Raw genomic sequence first — 21,758 nt, 5'->3', positions numbered from 1 at the left:
ACACACACACACACACACACACACACACACACACACACACACACACACACACACACATCATGGCATTATCCCTGGATAACTTTCGATTCACTATACGTTTGTGCTGTTCACATTATTTGCACTTGCACGCCGATAGCCAACAAAACACACACATTTGATGGAGTTTCACTCACTGCCTGCGGTTTCCACTCATGACCGGGAACAAACACACACACTTGCAGAACTCTGGAAAAACAAACTACATCCACTGTTTCCTTAACGCTGGATTATTTTGGAAGCTGAACAAGGTGATCTTTCCCTCACAACTAGAAACACACTTCTTTAGTGACATTGTTGATTTTGTGGTCTAAAAACAAAATGGCAGCGCACCTGAACGAAGCTCATTGATGGACGCGCTCTTGCTCTCCCTCTGGTGTGTGTGTGTGTGCGCGCTCATCCGGGAGATCTGGCCATACAAGGAATCCCGCCCTTTATGATGTCATACAGGGCCATACTCGAAAAAAAACTTTCGGAAACGTATTTGAATCCTGAAGGAGTGTATTTGACACAGAAATACTCTGTATTTTTTTACATTTTGTCCATGTTTAGCATGAGAATCAACTCTTTAACAGCGTAAATAAGTCAGAATGCATGAAATAGCATTAGACCCCCCCCCCAAATAGGAATTTAGACTAAACACACAAATGCATCCGCAGTCATTCACGCCTAATGAAAAGGTTTATCGTCAAGCGTGATCAGGCACTCAAAAGCATGTCACTTTGTTCCCTGAAAGCTTGCATGCTTTACGATCACTCATGAATAAAATCTAATATTCAAATGACAAATGGCTCTCTCTCAGTGATGAAAGGTTTATGTTCGCAGAGGCGCTCTCAGCGTTCGAGTTGGTCATCTGTCAATCTGTCCTCTCTGCATGAAGCGATCTGTCACACGCTCAGACATACACACAGACAAACGCAAGACATGGGCTGTAATCTCTGCGCATGATCGTTGTGAGGCATTCATCTTATTAAATTTGGGTCAGGAAATCATGAACCGTGTCAATATCTGTTATACAAGCTCTAATCCATGTGCCTTGATATTAAAAATCTGCACCGCTCCCTCCAATGTGAATTTGATTTGGGGATGTACAGGTGCCCGATGATGCATCTTAATGTCATAATGTTTAATTAATACCCCTTCATCACTTAAAATTCGAGTTTAGCATGCACAATCAGGTGAACAGGTGGTAGCTGACCGGCAGGCTATTGATTTATCTGATTGATGAGGTATAATGCTAATCATTATCTGCGTGTGTGGACATATGGAGAGCTTTAGGCCTGTCCGCTGGTTCCTCAACCCTCTCATCTTCTTTAAATGGTCACATTTGTCCTCCGGCCCCCTTGGACGTCCAATTATCCACAACAGACCACCCCTGACCACCCAGACCAGGGCAGACCTGAGGCAGGGAAAGGGAAAAACCTTCCACTTATACAGACACACACCACCACTAAATAAAGCCTTCAGGGACTCTCTGCTTTGGAAAGAAGCCTCTTATGCGAACTACGGCTGCATTATTGGATTAAAAATACAGTGAAACAGTTATAATGTGATGTATTAAAATAGAAAACAGTTCTTTTGAATTGCAACAAAACTAAATTTGAAATTATAATGTATTCATGTAACAGCAAAGCTGAACAAGAACAAACAAAAACAAAAAAGCAACTAAGTAAAAAAAAAAAAAAATATATATATATATATATATATATATATATATAATAAATGTATATTATATTATAATCAATGTTGAGAACTGTTGTAAGTAAATATATACTTACTAATATATATATATATATATATATATATATATATATATATATATATATATATATATATATATATATATATATATATATATATATATATATATATATATATATATATATATATATATTTATATTTAATTTGATTATATTATAGTATAATCAATGTTGAGAACTGTTGAAAGTAAATATATAATTAATGATAATATTATATATTTATATTTTATTATATTATATTATAATCAATGCTGAGAACTGTGGTAAGTAATTATTTATAATATATATTATATATTTATATTTTATTTCATTATATTATAATCAATGCTGAGAACTGTGGTAAGTAAATATATAATTAATTACATATTATTATATTATATGATATTATATTAATTACATTTATATTACATTACATTACATTACATTACATTATATTATATTGAATTATATTATATTATATTATATTATATTATATTATATTATATTATATTATATTATATTATATTATATTATATTATATTATATTATATTATATTATATTATATTATATTACATTATAATCAATGTTGAGAATGGTTGTGCTACATTTTTGTGGAAACCGTGATACATTTATTCAGGAATCTTTGATGAATATATGCATTTATTTGAAATAGAAATCTATTGTAACACTGTAAATGTTTTCAAATGTCATTTTTAATCAATTTAATCCTGAATAAAAGTATAAATTTCTTAAAAAAATAAAAAATAAATCGTACTGACCCCCAATAGTTGACTGGTAGTGTATATAGAGATGACGACTGAGGTCGAAACGCTGCATTTTTGGCATAAAATTTAGAGCATTAACGGTGTGTTTTATAGAAAATTAAAGTGTCTCACAAGAAAAATGGGCAGCCAAACATTGGCAAAAGTGTTATAGCGAGATGCTCTTGAGCTGTCTGGGTGTATGAGTGATTTCCTTCTGTTCTCTGTAGTGATTTGCGGCCGCCACTAAGAGTTCCCTTGTGGAGTCAACACAATTACAGCAGCTTTGAGAAAGAGCACTTCTCTTGAATACACCTGTCTCTGCCCCACATGAAAGGATATCTCAATATCTTCCAGCAAATCTCTGGATAGAAGCGGCTAAACCTCTGCCCTGCAGTCAGTTACGCCTGGAAACTATACATCAGCCTGGCCCACAACTGCAAGCGAAAGGACTCAAAGAACTTGTGACATTTTGAGGAATTTAAACTCTAATCTTCCCTGCCATCAATGACACTTCAGAGGATAAGAGGATATGGATCAGGTTTCATATCTTCTGGCTATGAGATGCCACAGCAGCTTTGGAAGCGTTTGGATTTCAGAGGTCTTCTGCAGGCAGGTTTGCCTCAGTGCACATCTGTTGCAGTCGATGGACCAGCTCCTGACAGAAATCGGGGGGTGGTGGGACAGAAGCGAAGAGGGAGGTAACAGGGGAGTTGGGGGGTTGGATGTGACGCTTGAGGCACGTGCAGCTTGGACATCTGTCCCTCTTTCCAACCCCCACCATCTAACATCCCCTCCACCACACACAAACACACACTAGCCTACACACACACACACACACACACTGTGATCGGCTGCCTTCAACGTTTCATCATCCCAAACCCCGATAGGATCAAAGAGGCCTCTCCAGACGTAATGAGCCCGGTGCGAGCTCAGGGCAGAAGCCCAGACTGATATTGCCTTGGGGACAGTGGGAAATCAACGCTGCTTGTACGCCATACTCACTTTTTTCGCTTTCTTTCGGCTTTTGTTTGCGATGGCATTAGCATGTGCGTGTTTGTCATCGTCTCGGCGTTCATTTAGATGCTGTCTCTGCTGCTTAGCCATCACCTGAGTCCTGTTAGAACACAACAGCTGGGATCCCTCGCTCTCTTCGTCTCTCTCTTTCACAGCTGATTGATGAAAAGCATCTGGATGCACTGATGTGGTGACTGTGCATGGAAAATCATTTCCTCCATGTGTGAGAAACGCTCTGACCCACCAGGCTGACGTTAATATTCAGATACAAGCCAAGTGAAAAGAACCAAATTTGTGCGGTTTTAAAGATCAACCCAAACTAATTTTCAAATAGTTATACATGGAAATCTCTACATTAAATAGAATGAGCAAAAAACTAAAACAAACAAGCAACTATAAATATTAACACAAATGATAGTAAATCAAACAAAAAAAGTTATTTGCACTTATTTGTTTTGAATGCTTTTAACTGTGCTTTTAAGTATCATAAGTATTATATACACACACACACACACACACACACACACACACACACACACACACACACACACACACACACACACACACACACACACACACACACACACACACACACACACACACACACACACACACACACACACACACACACACACACACACACACACACACACACACACACACACACACACACACACACACACAAACAACTGTAATATTTGCAAACAAATAAATAACTAAAATATCCTCTGCTATAAAACAATACAGTAAACAACATATTAATAAACTGTATTTGCAATATCTGCTATAAAAGTAACTTGTAAGTGAATACTAGTGCTGTCAATCGATTAAAAAATGACTAATTAATCGCACATTTTTTCAGTAATTAATCGTGATTTTATGTGTGAATTAATGTAGAAACAACTTAAAAGACAGTATTTTAAATATTTGTTGTAATGGCATCTTTTTATGTATGAAGGCCAGAATCACTGATACTGATGTCTCTATGAAACATTAATGATAGACATTCAACATTACAGTATTATTGCTATCAATTTCAACATTTATTAGGCTTTTAATTTAAGTGAACTTAAAACAATCTAATCTTTTCTGAGTGTGTGTGTGTGTGTGTGTGTGTGTGTGTGTGTCATAGTCAGGACATTCACAGACAGCGCGTTCTCTTCTGTCTTTCTGAGTGAGTGTGTGTGTGTGTCATAGTCAGGACATTCACAGACAGCGCGTTCTCTTCTGTCTTTCTGAGTGTGTGTGTGTCATAGTCAGGACATTCACAGTCAGCGCGTTTTCTTCTGTCTTTCTGAGTGTGTGTGTGTGTGTGTGTGTCATAGTCAGGACATTCACAGACAGCGCGTTCTCTTCTGTCTTTCTAAGAGTCGTGTGTGTGTGTGTGTGTGTGTCATAGTCAGGACATTCACAGACAGCGCGTTCTCTTCTGTCTTTCTGAGTGTGTGTGTGTGTGTCATAGTCAGGACATTCACAGACAGCGCATTCTCTTCTGTCTTTCTGAGTGTGTGTGTGTGTGTCATAGTCAGGACATTCACAGTCAACGCGTTCTCTTCTGTCTTTCTGAGTGTGTGTGTGTGTGTCATAGTCAGGACATTCACAGACAGCGCATTCTCTTCTGTCTTTCTGAGTGTGTGTGTGTCATAGTCAGGACATTCACAGTCAACGCGTTCTCTTCTGTCTTTCTGAGTGTGTGTGTGTGTGTCATAGTCAGGACATTCACAGACAGCGCATTCTCTTCTGTCTTTCTGAGTGTGTGTGTGTCATAGTCAGGACATTCACAGACAGCACGTTCTCTTCTGTCTTTCTGAGTGTGTGTGTGTGTCATAGTCAGGACATTCACAGACAGCGCGTTCTCTTCTGTCTTTCTGAGTGTGTGTGTGTGTGTGTGTGTGTCATAGTCAGGACATTTACAGACAGCGCGTTCTCTTCTGTCTTTCTGAGTGTGTGTGTGTCATAGTCAGGACATTCACAGACAGCGCGTTCTCTTCTGTCTTTCTGAGTGTGTGTGTGTGTCATAGTCAGGACATTCACAGTCAGCGTGTTCTCTTCTGTCTTTCTGAGTGTGTGTGTGTGTGTGTGTGTGTGTGTCATAGTCAGGACATTTACAGACAGCGTGTTCTCTTCTGTCTTTCTGAGTGTGTGTGTGTCATAGTCAGGACATTCACAGACAGCGCGTTCTCTTCTGTCTTTCTGAGTGTGTGTGTGTGTGTGTCATAGTCAGGACATTCACAGACAGCGCGTTCTCTTCTGTCTTTCTGAGTGTGTGTGTGTGTGTGTGTGTGTGTGTGTGTGTCATAGTCAGGACATTTACAGACAGCGCGTTCTCTTCTGTCTTTCTGAGTGTGTGTGTGTGTGTGTGTGTCATAGTCAGGACATTTACAGACAGCGTGTTCTCTTCTGTCTTGTTGCGCTTGAATGGTTAGCATTTGCATGAATAAGAGTGTGATCAATGTAACAGAAAAAAACGGACACTGCGTTAATTATGTTAAATATTTTTAACGCGTTAAACTGAAAACAATTATTGCATGTGTTAACACGCTAATTTAGACAGCACTAGAAAATACATAAGTAAGAAAGAAACCAAAAATACTTGTACCACTGCAATCCTGGGGCTGCATGTTCTGAGACACGAGTCCGCTTTACAACCCTCATAAACCCTTAGTTGCGGTGGCAGACACTGTGAAGACTCGAGAAATAACAGTGATATTTCATCTTTTTATGACCCAAAAGCGCTCCCCAGCAGCCCTACCCAGCCTGATGAAATCATATGCATTCTATATGAGGGACGGAGTGAAGGAGAGATGTATGAGACGTGCTGCCGAGGTACATCATTTCAAGGCTCTTAACTGCCCATAAACAGGCCCGTCTGGTCTTCCCCGAAACCTCTTACCCCTCGCCATGTCAGGGCGACAAATTGAAGTTATAAATGAGTATTTTTTATGAGCAAGGCCGCATGTGCAGGGCTGGAGGTGGGTGTCATTATCCAGAAAAGGAGGAGGAGGAGGAACAGTAGGATCCAGAGGCACAGAGCCAGAGGATTCGACTCTAACCTCCACCCCATTCACTGTTAATCACTGTCCCACCAGCAGCTGCCTGGAGCGGCCCATGCTAGCTGCATCAGGGTACGCCAGCCTCATTTAAATGACAGAGAGGTGGCTCTATACAGAGGAGACTAATGAAGAGACGCCATCAGGGAGCGAACTAGTCATTTCAAACGTGCACTTGCACTGCGTAAAGATTCTGTGAGAATATTCAAATGCTTGATGTACATCACACATCATCTCTCTTTTGAAAACTGTTTTGTGTCTAAAGCCTAGGAAGTTCATACACAAGACCCGGCTCTATCCTCAAGTTAATCGCAGGCTCGCTGGTCTAAAGCTAGATGGGAGGTTGATCTTCACACCTTTCCCAGCATGTGACGGCCTGCCACTCAGGATAAACCACACACACACACACACACACACACACACACACACACACACACACACACACACACACACACACACACACACACACACACACACACACACACACACACACACACACACACACACACACACACACACACACACACACACACACACACACACACACACACACACACACACACACACACACACACACACTCAAACATGTTCACTTCTTTCCTAACAAAATCCTTAAAGGGACAGTTCACCTAAAAATAAAAATTCTACCATTTACTCACCCTCTATATCATTCCAAACATATACGTCTCTTTATTTCTTTCTTTGTTTCTTTCTTTGTGGAACTCAAAAGATTTTTTTTTTTGGAATATACAATAAAAGGTCAATTTAGTTTTGGATTTACACTGATTTTAATTGGAACGTTTCAGATGCTTTTGTCCAAGCAGTGTTGTTATTGTTAACTAAAGCTTAAATAAAATATAAATATTAGATGTTAAACTGAATTGAAACATTTAGCTTTCAGAACTAACTGAAATGAGGTGAAGTACTAAAATGACTAAAACTAAAATAAAAAATTTAAGCTAAATGTATTATAGAAATACTAATTTTTTAATTATTTAAAAAGATATTAAAACTAAAAATAACAATGAAAATATAAAAATAAAGGTTAATACAAACTATTAATAAATACTATAATACCATTTCAATTTTTAAAGAAAACAAAAATAAATCTTCAAAATATCTGTTATCTAATAAAGGTTAGGAAATTAATTTTCATATTTGGGTGAGCTATCCTCTCCACCACAAGCTTAACTCAGTTTTAAGGATTAATTTAGCCTGTTAGTCACATTTACAATGCATTATGGGTAAATTTCAGTTGTTTACATCCCTATGTTTTTGTGATGGAATCTACACCTCAATAGATGTCCGTCTCGTCCGTTTCAGCTCTTCTACAATACATTTGTTAGCATTAACAGTTTTCTATCAGAATAAATGATCTAAACTAAATCAGACAAGCCTCACATTTTCTCATCTTTGATGCCTAATAAGAGGTCAGCTCCACAGCATTTGCATAACCTCCCTTATGAAGCGTTTCGTAACAACAGAAGCTACTGAAACACTTCAGTCGAGTGTTTTGGAGGGAAAACAGCTGCTCGGTGGGTGGCTGACTGTCTCACACGTTCGCCCTACTGTAAACTCATCATTATTCAGTGCTTGGGTGCGTTGCGTGTGTAAACCGTTACCAGCTCCTGCGCTGCTGGACACAACGCTGGCCCACAAAACGCCTGAGTGGAGAACAAAAGCAGAGGAGATAAGGGGATGAGGGAGGGGAGGATCTCTGTATTGATGGCACATCCAAGAGGGGAGCCCCAGGCCCCCCCATAGCTGGGCTTTTTGTATGCAGATACCGACAACAATAAGTCCATTAGTGATGTGGTCTAATCCGGCGCGTGTGGCCGACCACGGCGGAGGCTAATAGAGACATGGTCTTTGGGAAGAAAGAGGATTACTTTAATCTAGTGATGGTCTGCACTTCTCGAGCTTAATGAGAGGATGGGACTGAACTATGTCTTTGTCCATCATCACCCCCCCCCCTTTCCGTTAATGAAACGTCCCCCCAAAGTGATCCACAGCCATCTGAGGACATGTCTAACTGTCCAAAACGAACCAGCATGATGAATTAAGATGATCTGGGACTTTTTTTTACATGTGTGGTTGTCACTGCCACACTTACAAACTCAAACAATCATATAATAATAATATAATAATATACAAGAAACAGAAGTTCAGCTTCTCTCTAGTGATTTTTATTGTTAACTTTCCTGAGGTAAATGCGACGTTAAGTGACACAAGGTTTTATTAACGTCTTTTCGTGGTTGAAACACTGAGTAATTACGAGACAATTCACTTCGGTAAGTTGTACGGTATCTTTCAACATACCTTCTGATGTTCATGTACGTTTTTTGTACTATAACTTGGCCTCTACAGCAATCTGTCACGACACATTCAAGAGCGTCAAAACGAAAAAGTATTTCTTGAATTTTGTGATAAAATGGACAGAATTTGAAAACTGAGACTTCTTCTTATCACAAGCAACAAAGCTTTTTCCAGTTATTGGATTGGGGCATTCAAACATGCATTCTACAAGTTGTCACTTCTTCTTGAGTCTCTCCATCATTGTCCGACTCCGGTTTGAACATAAAAGGCTGAACAGTTTCTGATATTTTCAGTGTGTGTGTGAGAGGTAATCACAACTGCTAACATGAGCTATTGAAGCTCCGCCCTCTTCTTGAAAGAGAGCCAGGAGCAGCAGCTCATTTGCATTTAAAGGGACACACACAAAAACGGCACGTTTTTCCTCACCCTCAAAAAGTGACAATTTTAACATGCTATAAAAATGATCTGTGGGGTATTTTGAGCTAAAAAGAGGCATTATAGGAGACCTTTAATACACTGTCACGTTAACTTTTAGAGATTTTGTGTTTAAACAATCTGTTTATAAACAATCGGCCAATGGCCAATAGTGAAAATAATCACTTTTATGGTCTGATAATGATTATTGGCCGATACATCAGTGCATCTCTAATAAATTATATATTTATGCACACACATACACATACATACATAAATATGCTCTTTTTAATGTTAAAAACCTGTAAGAGTGCAGCCGTTGCTGAAAGCTCTGGGAAAAAATAGCATTTTATTTGGTAAACAGACAATTTTTGCCTGGGGAAAGCTAGGTAGGAAAGCTGCTTCAAAATAAAATGATTGATTTTAGGACAGGTTCTTCATACAGAGAGGTGCATAAAACTAAATAATAACCAATGTAATACACAAATGGCGCTTTTGACGGAGTTAAACGTCACAAAACCTGCTTCAAATATGCTGTCGAAAGCTTTCATGCTGCTGTACAAAAAAAGCAGAGAGCTTGTAAATGGAGCTCAACAATCCTGCGAACAATGTCTGAAATAATCAATGTGCCGCCAGCAAAGATGTTACATATGTAATGGATTCTCAATAGACTGCAGAAATCGAATCGTGTATGAGCCTACGAGGTAACTACAGTGCTATTTTACCACACCACACGTGGTAATAAAACCACGAGAGGAGACAGGGCTCAAACTCAGCGGAGCAGTCAGATTCTCAGAGCGCCCTGCGTGGTGCGTCAGTGCATATCAGCGGGACAGGTCTCGGGATAAGACTTGACGTTGAAGCCTTTCCTCGCAGGGGTTTGGGGGGGGGGGGGGGGGGGGGGATTCTTGTTCATCCCAAATCCTCTGATCCTTCAAGGTGAGCCCATCTGCTAAAAAGAGCTAGGGAGAGCATTAGACGCTTTTGAAAGAGACGTCACAAATGTGTGCAGGCTGAGACATCCGTTTCCGCGTTTGATTAGATTGGCTGGAGAATTTGATTGGTTGACGTTGCCTGATGAAATTGAACTGTCATCTTTTGTTCCAGAATCTTTGCGTGATCAGTTCTAGTTCAAATGACCTTGAATTTTAAAATGTACAAGAAAAGAACTGGGCCATATTTGTGTTACTTAAAAGCCACAATATGTCATTTTTCGCCACTAGATCAAAACAAAGGTGTAGCTTGATGACGCCTTGATTTGGCGGAGCTCTTCCGCTTCTTCCGCTCATGTGTATGTGAGGGAATGCAGCTCTGTTTTATCATATAACACACATTTGAGTGTGTTGAGAGTTGTGTTATAATGCTACTATGAGACACTTGTTCACACTGCAGTGAGTGAGATCGATTTTATGGTGCGTTCACACCAGACACGAATGAAGCGTTAAGCGTTAAGTCAATGCAAAGACACGAATAGACATTCTGCGGCACGAATTGAGCGTTTCAGGCGTTTGCGAGTTGAAAAATCTGAACTTTGGCAGATATTCGCGTCGCGTTAACCAATCAGGAGCTTGCTCTAGTAGTGACAACAATGAGGACAAAATAAAAAAAAATCATATGTGGATACCCGGAGCTGTACGATACATCTTCATACTTTATAGAAACAGGAATAAAAAGGATCTTGCTTGGAAGAAAGTGAGTGAGGAGGTCAGACAGTCTGGTAAGTTGTAAAAAACGCTCTTTACTCAATTTGAGCTATATATATATTGAGATTACAAGCTAGCTAAAGCCGGCAAATTAAGCTTATTCGCCCTATTTTAAAACAATCAAAGTCAGCCATTTTGCAACGAGACGAGCCGTCTGGCAGAAGCCCCTTCCATGAATTCGCGTCTGTTGTGAAGTGAATGTCACGCTCGCACGAATGAAGCGAGTAAACTCAAAATTTTCAAGTGTCCAACTACGATATATCGATTTATTCGCGCAAGTCGTGTTTGGTGTGAACGCACAGTTAGGCATGGTAAAACACGGCACTCGTCGTAAATCAAGAACACCAGATTTAAACAATAAGACTAACTGTGTTGAGCTGTAGAACAATGATTAGTTTCTGTCCATCAATGATCCAAACAGTGTCTAATAAAACACATCATATATTAAAGCGGCTTTAGTGTTTCCACGGTTTCTACAATCGAAGGTAACGCGGGTATGATGTCATTGATCCGATCCGTGTCCTGTTAAAATCGCTTATTTCTCTGGATTTAAACATTCTTGGAAACATTTGGAATAACGTAAGTACACAAGTCAACAAAATATTTTAAATCCAAAAAATTTACAGGGGCCGAAACCAGTAAAAGAAGGGAGAAACATGTAAAAAAGGATGCCAATGGAAATGTAACAGCTCAAGGAAGTTTTGCTTTTGCTTGTGGCGGGTGTGAGTCTCTATGCTCTCCTACCTTCTAAACACAGAGCAATATCCTGGCCCATTGCTCTCTCCCATCGCTCTCATGCCAGCTGGCAATGCCAGTGAGAGAGAAGCAATCAATCATCCCAGGGCCGGTGCCTGCACAAACTCTCAGGGTATACGGATTGCTCGGCCACATATGCAGTGGAAGGGAAAATAATTTTGCATTCGCAACGACCAGTTCACATCAATCACGACACTTAACAGGCTTGCTAACTTCATTTTAAGCTTAAATGTTGCCTTCCCGCTCTACAGTAATAACATCAGAGGTGTTTTAAAACTAAAGGTAGAGTTCAGCAGATCTGGATAATGGGCATTTTAAAAAATATGCCATCCTACAGGAAAGCCCTTAAACTCACCTTGCAATTTAGTACACCAGTAAAATGCACAATTACAATTTTATGATCTCAGTTAAGAAAATGAATAGATGCAATTAAACAGTCCCTATGGTGGTCAGGCTCTCCCAAAGTCAACAACAATGATTACGCATTCATTCAACCGCAAGCACAGAGTGAAACGATTGCTTCATGAGGTATGAGTAAGCAAAAGTGCAAATCAAATGTTATAAACCGGAAAGTTTGGACTCTAGAATCTGATTGGAATGAGCCACATTCGGTTTGAGCCATGCATGCACAGTTAAAAATATACCTGTGACTGCAAATATTAATTATGAACTATATTTGTCAGAGTCTGTTCTGTCTTTGTTTGCCCATGTGTTTCACTGGTTCATCTTATTCACCTGTCCCTCGTCAATTAACTGGTCAACTCCTTTGTTTGCCCTCATGTATTTAAGATTGTTTAATGTTTATGGTTGTGTTTTTCTCCTAGTTATTCTCTTGTATGTGTTGATTATTAAATTAAAGATCTATTTGAGGATTTCCTTTCATCGTGCACTTTTTATGAGCCACATATCGCGACAATATTGCTTGGAAGAAGAATTATTTATTGTGATTATAATAATAACTATTATTGTATTTAGATGTAATATAATAGTTTTAGTAATTATACATAATAATTATAGTAATACAAATATAATCGGAGGTGCGCATAAGTGGTGCGCGACCAAAATAAAAAATTTACTGGGTAAATAAGTTGCGTACCAACATGGTAGACTGCTGTAAATGCACAATCACCATTTTAGATCGACTAACTGTAATACTGCGTAAGATTTCCATTTGAACTGAATGCATATTAAATCTGCTGGTTTCTGAGCAAAACGCAAAGCTCAAAGCTGTGACATTCACTCGGCAGTTCTAAAACCGGCAATGCCTATACTTCCTGGCAACTCGCCAAAATAAAAGCTTGCGGATTTTAGGTTTGAAAAAAGTATTTTAAATTCATATTAAAATAAAAAAGTAAAACATTTATTTAAAATGTAAATATTGGCATTGTATTTTTAAGTGTACTATAGAATAATTGTAGGGGGCGCTATCACACATCTTCTGAATGAGTACTGAATCTCCTGATCAAAACACATGCGAAGAAGACGCAAAAAAAACCAAGCGATCATTTGTAAGCAGATGCATATGTAAAATAACATGATCATCAACATTAAACATATAAATCAAAACGGCCTTATGTTACTGAATGAAGTGTCGACCCAGGACGAGCTCTAGGACTGTGAAGCTTTGAGAGCTACTCCATCTGTGTTTGATCATCGAGTGATTTTCTCAGCTTTTTGTTCAAAATGTTGCCATACATTTTTTTTTTAAATGCTGGCAGGGAAAGAGGTAATCACACTTTATTTATTATTTTATTAAAAAAACGAATTAAATAAAGAGCAATAATGCTATTATTAAATATTTTATTTATTTAATGGGTCACACTCTGTGCAGTGTGAGCACCAAACCAAATCTCCAGGTGCTCTCATGAGAACCAGACTGAAAAACTTATGTGCACTTCTAAATATAATAATAATCATAATTATAATAACAATAAATTATTATTATATAATTGTAATAATAGAAATAATAATAATTATTACTATTATTATCCGTATTAAGATTTACTTACAATTATTATTATTATTAAATGTATGTATAAAATGTATTAATAATAAATGTAATGGTAACACTTTACAATTGTACTAACCATGAACAACACCTCTGTTCAGCATTAGTTAATCTTTGTTAATGTTAGTTCATAAAAATCCAGCTGTTCGTGGTTCATGTTAGTTCACGGTGCATTAACTAATGTTAACAAGATTTTAATAACGCATTAGTAAATGTTGAAATTAACATTAACAAAGATATATAAATGCTTTATAAGTTATTAGTTCATGTTAACTAATGTAGTTAACTAATGAACCTTATTGTAAAGTGTTACCAATGTAACTTCTAACTTAACAAACCAATGCAAAAAAAAAAACTCAGTCTCTTCTATTAGTAAACTGTAGTGCAGCTCCAGAGAGACACAACTGAGAGATGTCTCAGAGTTTGGGGCAACTATTGAAAGTGGATGGTGGTTCCCTAGGGTGTCCGAGTCGGGCTGTATTGTTCCTTGCGTCCCGCCTGCTCTGGTCATAACCCTGACTATACAAAAGCACACAGATGCACCACTGCTCATCAAGTTGAGTGGGGGTTTAGTCTAAACTCCTCGAACCACCTGTTGCTCATTCAGCAAAACACTCTCTCTCGTTCTCTCGTTTCCTTTTACACTTCCCTCTCTTTATTTCTCTCTGTCCCCCGGCAATTTATCATGGGTCTCAATCAGCTCCCTAGGTGGCCGACTCCCTGATCAGTGCCCTGACTTGACACCCTATTTCTCTCTTGCCTCATCCAAGGTGACCATGTGTTCACATGTCTGATCTGTGTTACTCGTGGCTGGCTTTAATTAATTCATTAGGTAGCGTGAGAGTTAAATAGCCAGAAGGCCTGTCGCCCCGTGTCCGAATGACCCCGCCCCGTCAGCAGTCTCCCTGACCCCTGGAGTTCGACAGGCTAAGTGATCTCATTATTGCTGCACGGACACACACGCGGCCACATGCACGTCTGGACAGGCTTCGCTGGTTAATATGCATTTGCTAGAATTAGCCAAGACAGGCGAAACATGCATTTGAAACTTGGCACTGTTTCCCTTCAATACTTTGGAGAGATTAATAGCTCACATATTTACAACGGAGGCTTTGGAATAATAAATCTACTCTGTCGATGCATCTCATCAAAGTCTGGGTGAAGTTTTAGCAGCTTTGCGGGACTGAAATGTCCTTGTGAGTCATGGTGAAACGGGAAGACGGATCATGCCGTTTTTATAGCTGCATCAGGGTGTGTCGGTGCATTAGAGCTACAGTAAAAGACTGCTCAAATTTAATTAAAAAGCTTTACAATGCTCTTTTACAATGCTCTTTTCTGCTGGTTTCATAATCAATTTATATTGAGTTTCAAAGTCTGGACCACTCTCGGCCTCCCTTCAGCACCCACACGGATTCCAGATCCAAGGCAATAAGGTTAATAGCACAGAGGGCAGGTGGCCCAGAGGAGGACAGCATGCCCTGCTGAACATAAGCCACTATTACGATAGTTTTGTCCAGTACTGAGGGGCTTCACATAAATAGGCTTATCTGTCAGGTTGTCTCCAGCTTAAACCCTAGAGGTACAGTGTGACCCATAAGAAATCCTTTCCTTCAGCAGAATGACCAAATTCAGACTTTCTTGTATAACTTAATGGTAGGGATGCACGATACATCGGCCACCATATCGGTATCGTCCGACATATGTTAGCGTTATCGGCCTAATAAGAAAATTTGTCTGATATAGGAAAGCCGATAAATGATGGATTATTCCCTTCGGCAGTGAGACACTGTTCGACATGATGGTGTTGAATTGCTTGAAATATAATTTGAATAACTTAAAAAATAAATAAATAAATAAAATTCAGCGCAACATGTGCAGCGCAAGTCTGTCATATAGGCATGGGCGTCGGAACCATTGTATGTGGGACAAGACCCACCCACTTTTTACGACCAATGATATGACGTTTATAGTCTCTAATTCAGTGCATGTCTGTTTACCTACCCCTAACCGATAAACACTTATTAAACATATGTTAGACACTTTATTTATTGAAAATAAATGCTTTTCTGAAAAGGGAGTAGAGCGAGTTCAGCAAAAGGCGGATTGGAACCTTGGGTCGATTTGCGTCAAAACTTTCTTTACCCCTACACTATCGCCATTGTAAATGATTCAGTGTTTTCCATAATTTTGTCTGGCCCAACCAGACGTTAAGTGGTATAAGGTGGTATATTTGGGATAAATGGTATCTACTTAAGAATTTTTTTTCTGGGAGAGGACTTTTTTTTGCTTCCAACACCCATATACGTCATATAGGCTACATACAGCTATAAGGAGAACATTATAATTGTGTGCTTGGGACTTGGCTTTTAATGGTGAGACTTTTGTTTTTGTCATCAGGCTCTTGAAACGTATTAGCCTGACAAGCCAGACCCACATCAAGATGTTGGCTCTGGGAACACACCATTGGCAGGGCTCAATCTGAGGGGCGGGATAAACGGTTGTCTTTCACATTCCCTCTGCACGCAATAGGATAGCGCTACAACCAACCAGAGCAACAAAGAAGGTGAAGCGGAGCTAGTTAATAGATTAAACTTTCCCCGTATCCGGTCGGCAAAACTCCGAACACATTTTCCTTTCTTAATAATGACTTCAGTGCTGTTCTTTGTTCTTTTCTGTTAGAAAAGCTTAACTCCAAGTCTTCCAGAGTTACGGCCAAAGCCGATTGGAAAGACCGCTGTTCGCCAGCTTCTTTGTTTACGAGTAGCACGCGGAACCGCCGACTCTATACACGATGTGATTGGCCTGACCAGAGTTTGGTTTTTCCAGCTCGCAAGCTAACGGAGAGTTGCTAGACACCCTGGCTGCAAATTAGATTCACACTATTAGATAGTATATATCATACATAATATACCATATTAATACTACATTATGCAAATTCATACTATAATATTAAAAATCATGTTTTTAAATAAATTTGTACTGTATATTTTTACCTAAGCAAATATAATATTTGCTTAATACAAACTTGGAAAAAAGAAATAGCATATTTTTTTTGCTGTGGTGTCGAGAATTAATAATGAAATTTCAACAAGGCTACAGAAATCACAACACATCTTGTTACAATTCAATCCGTCACTGACCCGTGTTTCTGCAGTACAACAGGTTTTCGGAAGTGGAAAAAAGTTTCCCGCCTCTCACATCCAATCAAAACAGAGAACAAGAGTATCTTATCTTCCTTTCACCTGTTCATTCCCAACATTCCATAGGACAGCTGTTCTTCACCTGTTCCCCTGGACCCCCCCCCCCCCCCCCAAAAAAAAAAAAACACGTTCATTAGATGCTCCAAATGGCTGATGTTTACCCATAAGCCCTTGTTGAGCCATGCAGAAGTATAAAATGCTGAGCATCATTTAAAAAGTAATAAACCACAGACGAACCAACACAGATCCATTCCCTTTCATCTATCATTTAAAGTGTGAGGATTCTGTCACTGTAAATCATCCCAGCTCCGGCTTCATCATCTGAGTAATGTAACTGTGCCTACATAACTCATCACCTCGACCATAAATACCGCCTTCAAAAGCAGAATATATAAACAGGCTGTTAAAACACTCTCTGGGAATGCGGTCCCTCCCACGCACACCAAGCCAAGAGCCTGTTTATTCTCACCAGAACATCTCGCGTTTGACCGAAGATCTGTGCCCTGCTAATGTACGACACGCTGCCTGCTGGTGGCAGATCAACATGCCTGGCATATGGGTTCCCTCCTTCTCCTTTCTATTTATCTTTCTACCTCCCTTTCTCTCTAAATACATCTCTTCCAACCCCCCAAAACCTGTGAACCAGACGAGCTCTGTGGCTGGCAGCGGACCCCTCATCCCGTCTCCCGCCCACCACCTGGCTGATGGAGCCGTGCCACGATGGAGAAAGATGATCTCCATGCAGAGAGCTGGCACTATGTGCCCAAATCTCATCAATGCCCACAGAATCTCAACCAAAAATCTACTATAATAATATTTTATTGCATTAAAGGCACAATATGTAAGATTTTGGGATTAAAATATCCAGAAACCACTAGAACGATGTTATATATTTTGTTGACTTGTATACTTGCGTTATCCCAAATGTGTCCAAGAATGTTTAAATCCAGAGAAATAAGCGATTTTAACCAGGACGTTGCCTATCAATGACATCATACCCGCGTTAGCCTTTTGTAGAAACCATGGAAAAACCAAAGATGCTTTAATATCTGATGTGTTTTATTAGACACTGTTTGGGTCATTGATGGACAGAAACTAATGATTGTTCTCCAGCTCAACACAGTTAGTCTTATTGTTTAAATCTGGTGTTCTTGATTTACCGCGAGTGCCATGTTTTACCGCCTAATATCGATCAAGCTCACTGCAGTGTGAACACGTGTCTCATAGTCGACACCGCCAAGTAGCATTATAACAACTTTTAACACTCAAATGTGTGTAATATGATAAAACAGTGCTGCGTTACCTCACTGCGTTAACACTCCACTTTTTTTAAAAATAGGCTCATTTTCCGACTCCCCTAGAGTTAAAAAGTTGAGTTTTACCATTTTCGAATCCATTCAGCCGGTCTCCGGGTCTGGCGGTAGCACTTTTAACATAGCTTAGCATAGATCATTGAATCTGATTAGACCGTTAGCATCTCTCTAAAAAATGACCTAAGAGTTTCGATATTTTTCCTATTTAAAACTTGACTCTTCTGTAGTTACATCGTGTACTAAGACCGCCGGAAAATGAAAAGTTGTGATTTTCTAGGCCGATATGTCTAGGAACTATACTCTCATTCCTGCGTAATAATCGAAGAGCTTTGACAGCGCCTGAAAATAGTCCCCAGCGCTCTCTGTGCAAGCAGGTTGTCATGTTGGTAATTTTGACGGAAGTTAGCCTATTTTCAGGCCCTGTGTGTTCCTTAAAAGCTCAATGAAATCAAGGCGCCATCTTGTTTTGAATAAGCGACCTCTAACGGCGAAAAATTACATATTGTGGCTTTAAAGGGTCTTAATTTACTCACCATGTTGTTCCAAATCTGTATACATTTTTCTACTGTGGAAAATACACAAAATAAAATATTCTGATGTGTTTTATTTTTCAATGTTGTTGTGGACTTTCATTACATGGACAAAACAGTTCAAACATTTGTCAAAATATACTCTTTTTTGTTCCACAGAAGACAAAAAATTAAAAAAGAATTAGAACAACAAACTTGCCGAAATAGAGTTGGGTATAAATGTGAGCAGTCATATCTAAATGTACCCGCTATGATGTCACAATCACATTATGATGTCAAAATCACATTATGAAGTCACAATCACTACGCTTGTTTCATAAATGGCCTAAATGGAGATTGACATTGTGAAGGATTGTGGCGGGTTACATATATGTGACCCGTGCTGGCAAAATGAGTCGGAATGCGCACGGGATAATTTCGAGCTACAGGCAAAACAATTGAAAAATGACAATTTTGGTCGATTTTGAGTTAATTAAGCCCTCGTCTAGCGATCCCAATGCTTCAAATAATCTAAAAGTATCTTTATTTGTACGTTATCTGAGAGGTGCACCTTTCCTTTGTCCATGAAAACGATCTCACTCGCGCTGACTGACAGATCCAACGTTAATCTGAATGTTAATCAAACAATCGGGATATCATGGAAAAAAAGTTGAATATATATTTTCCTATAGATATTAGGCGTTGACTTGGTGCGTGTCAAATTTGGTGTTATAACCAGTCAATTTAAGGTATGGTTGCTGGTGATATTAACTCAATTTTTCTCAAAATTGACTTTGCTGACTTCAAACAGGGGTAGCTCAGTCACTTTTGTCAAATTCTAACAAATCGTACATCATTTTGAAGGGTTTTTAACAATAACTCATTTTTGAACATTTGTTCATTGTGACTCATTTTACCACCACGGGTCACATATATTAAAACAAACTTCTGGGCATATACATACAATTTTTTTTATATTAAATGTTACATATAATTGCATAGTGTAGAATGTTTTCAGACTGGAAAACAGTGCCTCATGTCCGAAAAGGTCCCATGTAAGGACCAAAATGTATAAAAATAAGATTTGCAAGCTACTGCAGTGTGAATGACTCATCTATTTTTGTTAGATTTTGCGTTTCTATTTTCTTAGGGAGTTGTCAGTGTATGTTGTCAGTATAAAATAGTATCTATTCATACACACATACACACACACACACTTAATATTTGTGTCTATGTGATTCTTTCTTGTGTTAGGCCATTTTTGCAGACATCCCTAGAGGAAATGTCGCATTGTCATCTCACGGAGGGACAAACATATCATAACTAATGATGTAGGCCACCAGGATGATGGGGGAAAGGATAAAGGACAGGGCAGATAACTGGGGAGGATGTGCGGTTTAGGAATCTAGACCTAGAATCAACTCCTGCGGGGTTCTCGAACTATTTGTGTAGCAGAAATCTTTCCACTGCGCACATTCAGTCTACAGTTGATGATAATGACAGTCTCGTCGGAGACACAGACTGCGAACGTTTCTGCTCAATGTGAGAAGAACTCATGCAAAAACCTTTCATTTGTAAGGGTAACCTCGGGATTTTCAGATGTTTGATTATGCGTTTAGCTTGTTCTCGGTTCATTGAAGTAAAAAGCATATTTTTTTAGATAGCGCTGTAAAAAGAGTTACCAAGTCATACAAATTTATAGTCTGACAGAACGTAAACCACCGTCTTTAATGCGACTTTGGAAAACTCATTTTCTCAGCAACAATAAAAAATGTTTTATTCAACAGACCATCTGCTCCGTAACCCTCATGGATCATGAACTTACAATGAACTCGGGAGTTTTGAAACCGCAAGGTGTCCGTTAGGCGCCGAATTTCACTAATAAATGAGTCTGAAATGTAGGTTAATGGCTTTGGTAATATCACCAAGCAGTCGGTTCTATAACGTAATGATTGTTCAAATCCAATATTTTTGATATGAGAGAAATATAACTCCCATTGTAACCTCCCTGATTTTACTGAAAAGAAATCCAAAGCTCATTGAGAATGAGAATAAATATCATCTTGCAGTAAATAATTGTTATTTCCAGCTTTGGAGAGCTGCAACTTCAATTAATCCTGTAGACAACAAAAGTAATATGATTTCTGTGCTTTCCCCTTTAAGTAAAGATATTGCAGAAGGCATGATAAATCACGTCGGATCTCAAAATGGAGGTTCAGATCCTAATTAGAGAGTTGAGTGTGACTGAATGGCAAATGCTTTTGAGTTTTAAAGCGTTTTACACTAAGAATGCACGAAAGAGGAATTTCATAGATGGGATTTATGAGTAGCTGGAGACCGAATCTGCATTCTGGGTTTGAATTGTGAGAGAATAGTGCTATTCTTGGGGACATTGGGACTATGATGTCTCGCTGATATCTCAGAGCAGATGGTGAAATACTCGCGCAGGTGAAGGATCTGTCCTTTGACGACGACGTTTAAGTTCTGCAGGCCACCTAGAAACGATTCTGTATATCAAATCACAGAGCGATCGCTCTGAGGTTGCATGGCAAAAACATAACGTTGCAGAAGCATAATGAAATTGCCGATAATCTAATGACCGAAATCAAATAGTGCCATCAGCATTTAATTAGTGCCTATTGGATATGCCGAGCCCTGCTGTTAAAACCTGGAGCCATTCCATGAGAAACACTGAGATTTTTTAAGCTAACATCTGTCACCTGGAAGCAGCCAGCATTACGCTCCTCTCTCGGCTCTTTCCGGGGTTGAATTTATCTCGAATCCCGGCTTCCATCTATCTACATTAATACCGTGAAATCAGATTACCTCCTCTAAAACTAACAATGACCTCAGTGCTTTACTCCATCCAGGGACGATGGTTATGGGCCGCCGCAGTCAGTGGAAGACTAAACAAGATCGAGTGGAGATGGAGGAG

General features: G+C 39.1%; 1 protein-coding gene across 3 annotated transcripts in view; it reads right to left on the bottom strand.

The window, feature by feature from the left end:
• Positions 1-21,758, bottom strand: part of robo3 (roundabout, axon guidance receptor, homolog 3) — a 214,961-nt gene that overhangs the window by 63,889 nt on the left and 129,314 nt on the right. The gene's annotated exons all lie outside the window — the stretch shown is intronic.

Source organism: Gobio gobio, assembly GCF_949357685.1.
Source record: "Gobio gobio genome assembly, chromosome: 22".
Lineage (NCBI taxonomy): Eukaryota > Metazoa > Chordata > Actinopteri > Cypriniformes > Gobionidae > Gobio > Gobio gobio.
Note: the sequence above shows the minus strand (reverse complement) of the source record. Positions and strands in the feature narration are given on the sequence as shown.